The sequence below is a fragment of the Saimiri boliviensis genome, chromosome 1 (genome assembly GCF_048565385.1).
Source record: "Saimiri boliviensis isolate mSaiBol1 chromosome 1, mSaiBol1.pri, whole genome shotgun sequence".
In the NCBI taxonomy this organism is placed as follows: domain Eukaryota; kingdom Metazoa; phylum Chordata; class Mammalia; order Primates; family Cebidae; genus Saimiri; species Saimiri boliviensis.
Genome location: NC_133449.1, coordinates 38,114,883 through 38,121,795, shown reverse-complemented (window position 1 = coordinate 38,121,795; position 6,913 = coordinate 38,114,883). Strand labels below are relative to the sequence as shown.

At 41.9% G+C, this 6,913-nt stretch overlaps 1 pseudogene; it reads right to left on the bottom strand.

The window, feature by feature from the left end:
* Positions 1-4,577: 4,577 nt before the first annotated feature.
* Positions 4,578-5,490, bottom strand: LOC101039146 (myosin regulatory light chain 12B pseudogene; annotated as a pseudogene).
* Between the last annotated feature and the right edge of the window lie 1,423 nt (positions 5,491-6,913).

Sequence of the window (6,913 nt, the reverse complement as noted above, 5' to 3'; positions counted from 1 at the left end):
GAGATACCAGGGCAGTGCCATGGGAAAGTATGATGCACCTGTCGGAAAGGAGGTTGACATGGAGAAAGACCATGTGGGATTAGGAAATTTAAAAAATTCTCTCCTCCTGCTTAGTAAATGTGCCAAATATCAGCCTATCATCCTAAGAACTGTCTTCCTTTTAGCAAATGAGAAGATATGTGCATTTCCAAAATTAAAGGGATATTTAAGTCATGTTAAATGTATGATGTGTAGGCAATAATGAAGTTCTAAGAAGTAAGTTTGTGTTTATGGTATGGTCTTTGTTATTTAGGAGATAACAACTAAAACAGCACTAGCCCAGATGAAACAATTAATAAAGCTGGTGAGCTTAACCAAAATCCATGATTAGTGATGGGTTGATTGAATACATTCTAGTACATCTATTCTATGGAATACTATGCAGTCATCAAATAGAATGAACCACATTTATCTGTATTGACTTGGGAAGTTATAGAAGACATGTTAAGTGAACATAAGCAAGTGGTAGAATAATAATGAAGAATATGACCATGTTTTGTTAAAAGCATAAATGAGACCCTAAGTAGGTGATTCTGTGCTTGTGTAAGCATAGAAAAAGTATGGAATGATATATACCGGCATGCTAATAGTGGTTACTTCAAGAGAGTATGATTGAACAGAGGAGGAGAAAAAATATATGCATCATGTATATAATATATATGACATATGAAACAATATAGATCAATATTACATATATGATATATATTTTTTCTATATTACATATGATACATATTTTCATATATATTTTATTATATATATTACCTTTCTATAATTATTTATTTAAATTCTGAGTGTGTGTCATAATTTTTTTTTTTTTGCCCAGGCTGGAGTGTAGTGGTGTGATCTTGGCTCACTGCAGCCTCGAACTCTTGGGCTCAAGCCATCCTCCTCCCTCAGCCTCCTGAGAAGTTGGGACTACAGTCATGAACCACCATATCTGAGTTGTGTATTAAAATTTTTAGGAGTACTCTTGTAAAATAAAAAAAGCATAACCTTCGTTTTCTCAGCCTCACCAGTCTGCGTTGTATGCTGGACTGCACTGTGGTTATAACCCATGTCTCCTCTGCCATAGGCTCAGGTCCCTGTAAAACTCACTCAGTGATTTCAAGGCCTTTGCCCCACCCTGTTTTTCTTCCTTGGCTTACTTCCTGCTGGAGTGGCCTCCCATGACACTCAGGCACATGCCACCCCTGAAGGAGGTGCTGTTTGTGCTTGGGGCTTTGCCAGAGTACAAAATGGCACCATGTTCCCTAGACTCCCAAAGACCCCTCAGTGTCCGAGTTCTTCAGGAAGGGGCAATGCCTTTCACTGCTTCGCCTATCACACTTTCCTGACTGGTTACCAAATTGGAGCTGCTTGGGCTCCTCATGCACATCAACTCTTCTAGGCTGGTCCCCTCTCTCCAGAAATGCCTGGGCCTCTCCGTGAAAGCTCAGCCTCTAGGGGGCATGTCCATATACATTAGTGCTAATTGTGTGGTAGAAGCAGAAATTCAGTGAAAGGAAAGACAGGCTTTTTTAGAAGACTCGGGGTTTACACAGGACTGTGGGGAGGTGTGGAGACAGGGTACATCAAATTTGGAAAACCTAAAACCAGCAACATCAAGAAGGGGGAAGGCAATAGTGAAAACATGGAATCAATCCAGATGCCCTTCAAAGGTGGAGTGGATAAAGAAATTGTGGCATATACACACCATGGAATATTATGCAGCCCTAAAAGAGAATGAAATCAGGTCCTTTGCAGCATCACGGATGCAGCTGGAGGCCATTGTCCTAAGAGACATGAAAACCAACTACTGCATGCTCTCACTTCTAAGTAGGAGCTAAACATTGGGTATGCATGGACATTAAGATGGGAACAACAGACAATGCAGACTGCTAGAGGTGGGAGAGAGAGGGGTGGCGAGAGACAGCCGGGAGCAGGGGCAAAAAGCTACCTATTGGGCACTATACTCACTACGATCATACCACAATCCTCAGCAGCACACAATATACCTGTGTAACAAATCTGCACATGTGCCCCGATTCTAAAATAAAAGTTGAAAAATGCTGATGACATGCAGCTAAACCAAAAATAAATAAATAAATAAATAAATAAATAAATAAATAAATAAAAGTTGAAAAAGAATTAAAAAAGAGAAAGTGGAATGGAAGTGTGAAAAAGAAAAGCAGCTGGCCATTATACTCTTGTTAAACACAGATAATTTCACAGAACATTAACATCAGACAAGGCCACTCTCGTGACCTGAGGGGTCAAGGCAAAAACAAGATCACTGTGTGATCATGTCACATAAGACAAAAAAATTGTCCAAATCACAAAAATTATCACCAAATATTCCTGGATAATAGGAGTGAGTGGCTGCCACTTCTTTATCAATGACAGCTATAGGCTTGCTACCTTACTCTTGCTTTCTAGGCACGAATTAAGGTACTGTAGATCATGGAATCATGACTCATCCCTGCTTCCTGGCAACCTCCAATCAGAGCAAAGTCCCATTTCCTTGAACCCTCCCCAGAATCACTTAACACACTGCTATAAGTCCCTTTAACACCCTCCTACATATGGCATGTGTCCCTCATTGCAACGAATCAATAAACCCAACTTTCACTACAGGTGTGTTCTGGTGGATTTTGGCTGGAGGCCCTGGGTGTGGGGTAAAAGCAGAGGAGAATTCCCCTGCCATTACTTTTCCAGTTGTGAAAAAGTCATTTATAGATTTGCACCTTTTGGATGTGACGGTAGACAAGGATTTATTCATTGCCTGAATGGACAAAGTTTGTGAGGGCTTTCAGAGAATGATCTGACTGTGGCAGAGGATTACTTTGGGTGAGGTCATGGTGGTGAGATGCGGACAAATGAGGAAATGTCTGAATTCCAGAATGTACCTTATCAATCTGGATTCTACCCTACAGATAACTGGTATGAGGAAAAATGTCTTTAGAATCAGTCCTGGCTCTTCTGCTTCCAAGATACATGGCTTGGAGCAAATTTCTTGGTGTTTTATCATTATTATTATTTTGAGATGCGGTCTTGCTCTGTTGCTCAGGCTGGGGTACAGTGGCGTGACCTCTACTCTCTGCAACCTCTGCCTCCCTGGTGTTCAAGTGATTCTTTTGCCTCAACCTCCTGAGTAGCTGAAATTACAGGTGTGCGCCACCAGGCCTGGCTAATTTTTGTGTTTTTAGTAGGGATAGGGTTTTAACATGTTGGCCAAGCTGGTCTTGAACTCCTGACTTCAAGTGATCCATGACCTCCTCTGCCTCCCAAAGTGCTGGGATTACAGGTGTGAGTCACCGCACCTGGCCTTAGAGCAAGTTTCTTAACTTCTCTGGGCTGCACAAGAGAGCCAAGTTGGGGCAATAGCAAGTTGCCTTAGTGATTGGAATCATCAATCAATGTTTATTGGGCACCTACTTTTTTTTTTTTTTTTGAGACCGAGTCTTGTTGTGTCACCCAGGCTGGAGTGCAGTGGTGAGATCTTGGCCCACTCCAAACTCCACCTCCTGGGTTCAAGCGATTTGCGTGCCTCAGCCTCCTAATAGCTTTCTTTCTTTCTTTCTTTTTTTTTTTTTTGAGACGGAGTTTCGCTCTTGTTACCCAGGCTGGAGTGCAATGGCGCGATCTCGGCTCACCTCAACCTCTGCCTCCTGGGTTCAGGCAATTCTCCTGCCTCAGCCTCCTGAGTAGCTGGGATTACAGGCACGAGCTACCATGCCCAGCTAATTTTTTGTATTTTTAGTAGAGATGGGGTTTCACCATGTTGACCAGGATGGTCTCGGTCTCTCGACCTCGTGATCCACCCACCTTGGCCTCCCAAAGTGCTGGGATTACAGGCTTGAGCCACCGCGCCCGGCCCTAATAGCTTTCTATGAGGCTAGGCACTGGGGAATTTAAAGATGGACAGGGTGTGCTGGGTGTGGTCACTCACACCTGTAATCCTAGTACTTTGTGAGGCCAAGACAGGTGATTGCTTGAGGTCAGGAGTCCAAGACCAGCCTGGCCAACATGGTGAAACCCTGTCTCTACTAAAAAAATGCAAAAATTAGCCTGGTGTGATGGTGCATGCCCGTAATCCCAGCTACTTGAGGGGCTGAGGCAGGAGAATTTCTTGAACCTGGGAGGCCAAGGTTGCAGTGACCCAAGATCGTGCCACTGCACTCCAGCCTGGGTGACAGAGTGAGACTGTCTCAAAAAAAAAACCCCTCAGAAAACATACAGTTGAATAAGGACAATTATTTCCCTGGTTTCTTTCTCCTGTCCCAAAGGGCTCTTAATGTATTATTAGGCAGGGATGTTTGCGTATTGGTATCTTAAGTCAATAATTTAACACGTTAACATGGTTACAAAATTCTTTGAGGAAATAAATATGCTTAAATTTTTAGTATGAATGGGACTTGACACTGGTGTAAAGACACTGAGCAGACAGTGGTTTACCCTGCAGTATTGGCCATATATCCTAGAACCTTCAAGTGTCTGGAGAAGTGGTTTTCTTTCTTTCTTTTCTTTTTCTCTTTCTTTCTTTCTTTTTCTAGAAGTGGTTTTCTTCTTCTTCTTTTTTTTTTTTTTCCTGGGCTTTCACATTTGTTGATTTTTATTCGCGATCTCTTTTTCAATACAATTTACACCCTCATCCCCATTTCCAGTCTGATTATACAAGTGCTAAGTTGCAGAAAGGTCTGGAATAAATACACCAAAAAAAAAAAGAGGCAAAGCTGTGAAACTAAGTTGCATGCAACAGGTTCTATGAGGTGGGGAAAGTGTCTGAGAAATAAAACAGAGTAAGACAATGTAATTGGAAGGTGCTAAAGTTCTTTCAGTCATCTTTGTCTTTTGCTCCGTGTTTCAGGATGCGTGTGAACTCGATGTAATTGAAGTTCCCCTTTTTGTCAATAGGCGCTTCTCTGTACAGCTCATCCACTTCCTCATCCGTAAACCAATCCCCCATGGTTGTCAGCAACTCTCTCAGGTAATCTTCCTGAATGGTGCCTGTTGCTTCTTCATCAAAGCAAGCAAAAGCATTTCTGATGACATCTTCAGGATCTGTGCCATTTAACTTCTCACCAAACATGGTGAGGAACATGGTGAAATTGATGGGGCCAGGAGCCTCATTCATCATGGCATCAAGGTATGCATCAGTGGGATTCTTCCCTAGAGAAGCAAGCATATCATGCAAATCTTCCTTGTCGATGAAACCATCTCTGTTCTGATCGATCATGTTGAAGGCCTCTTTGAACTCCTGAATCTGTGACTGGTCAAACATAGCAAACACGTTGGATGTTGCGCGCTGAGGGCGCTTCTTGGTGGTCTTGGTCTTTGCCTTTTTCTCGACATGGTGGTGGTTTAATTCTGGAGACGGTGCCAAACACCAGAACCGAGGCCGCCCTGCGCGAGACGACGAACGACAGCGAAGAGCACAGGGCTGTGGCCGCACAGTGGCGGCGCCGGCACTTCCTGCCTCGGTTTTCTTCTTAAAATGGATTAGATCCTTCTCTGAGTGCAGGAATATGACTAATTACAAAAAATCTCCTTCCCTGGAGTGATCATTCAAGCCGGGGTGTGTCACTGCAGATAAAAGAACACCCCGTAGATTCTCACTAGAAGAGAACCAGTGGTTGAATGTGTTTCTTTCCTCAGGGAGAACACATCTCTTGAGAAGTGGAAATGCTTTTCAGGCAAAGAATCACAACTCCAAATTTTTCATAACACTCAATATTCAATTTCAATTTCTGTGTCCAATGCTTGTTTGGACAAGATTTCCAGTGTCATGGGAAATCTATGGACTGAAGAATATAATACTGTGCATGGAGGAAGTATCAAATAAACATTGAGCTTTAAAAAAACACTTCATAATTGTCAAGTATTTACAAATGAAATTATATGTAATCTCAGATTTGCTTTAACATAGCCTAGCTGAGTGTGGTCCTGGGGTGTAGATGAAACAGAATTGACAATGTGTTAATTACTGAAACTCGGTGATGTGCCCATGTGGGTTCATTATACTGTTTTCTCAACTTTTGTAAATGTTTGAAAATTTCCATATAAAAAAATAACAGGCTGGGAGCCGTGGCTCAGGCCTGCAATCCCAGCACTTTGGGAGGCTGAGGCAGGTGGATTGCCTGAGGTCAGGAGTTTAAGACCAGCCTGGTCAACATAGTGAAAACCTGTCTATACTAAAAATACAAAAAATTAGCTGGGCGTGGTGGCTGGCGCCTATAATTCCAGCTACTAAGGAGGCGGAGGCAAGAAAATCGCCTGAAGCCGGGAGGCGGAGGTTGCAGTGAGCCGTGATCGAGCCATTGCTCTCCAGCATGGGTAACAAGAGGGAAACTCCGTCTCAAAATAAATAAATAAATAACAAACCCCAATAATGTCTTTCGAGTGAAAATGTTTTGAAAAATTAATAATAGAAGTTGCATAACAATATAAAATATAGCTAACATTGGTGCTATGTACTAGGCATATTTATGTAGATAATTTTATATATGATAGATGCATATGATTATATATACACACAACATATCTACATACATTTATATGCATGTGTATGTATAAAATATATATTTAAAACACACATATACATATATATGGTGTATCAACTTATTTAATTCTTGTCAGCAACTCAGGATGTGAATTCTAAGTAAATTATCTGCATTTGCAGATGAGGCAATGGGGTTATGCGGGGTTAAATAACACACCCAAGGTCATTAAGCAGGATTTGAACTGCAATTTGGGCTCCAGAATTCATGCTCCTCGATACCTTATTCATGAGGGTCTGTATTGTCACCAACAACATTCCCCATCACAGTTTAATTTTTTTATTTTTTTATTTTTTATTTTTGAGACGGAGTCTTGCTCTGTTGCCCAGGCTGGAGTG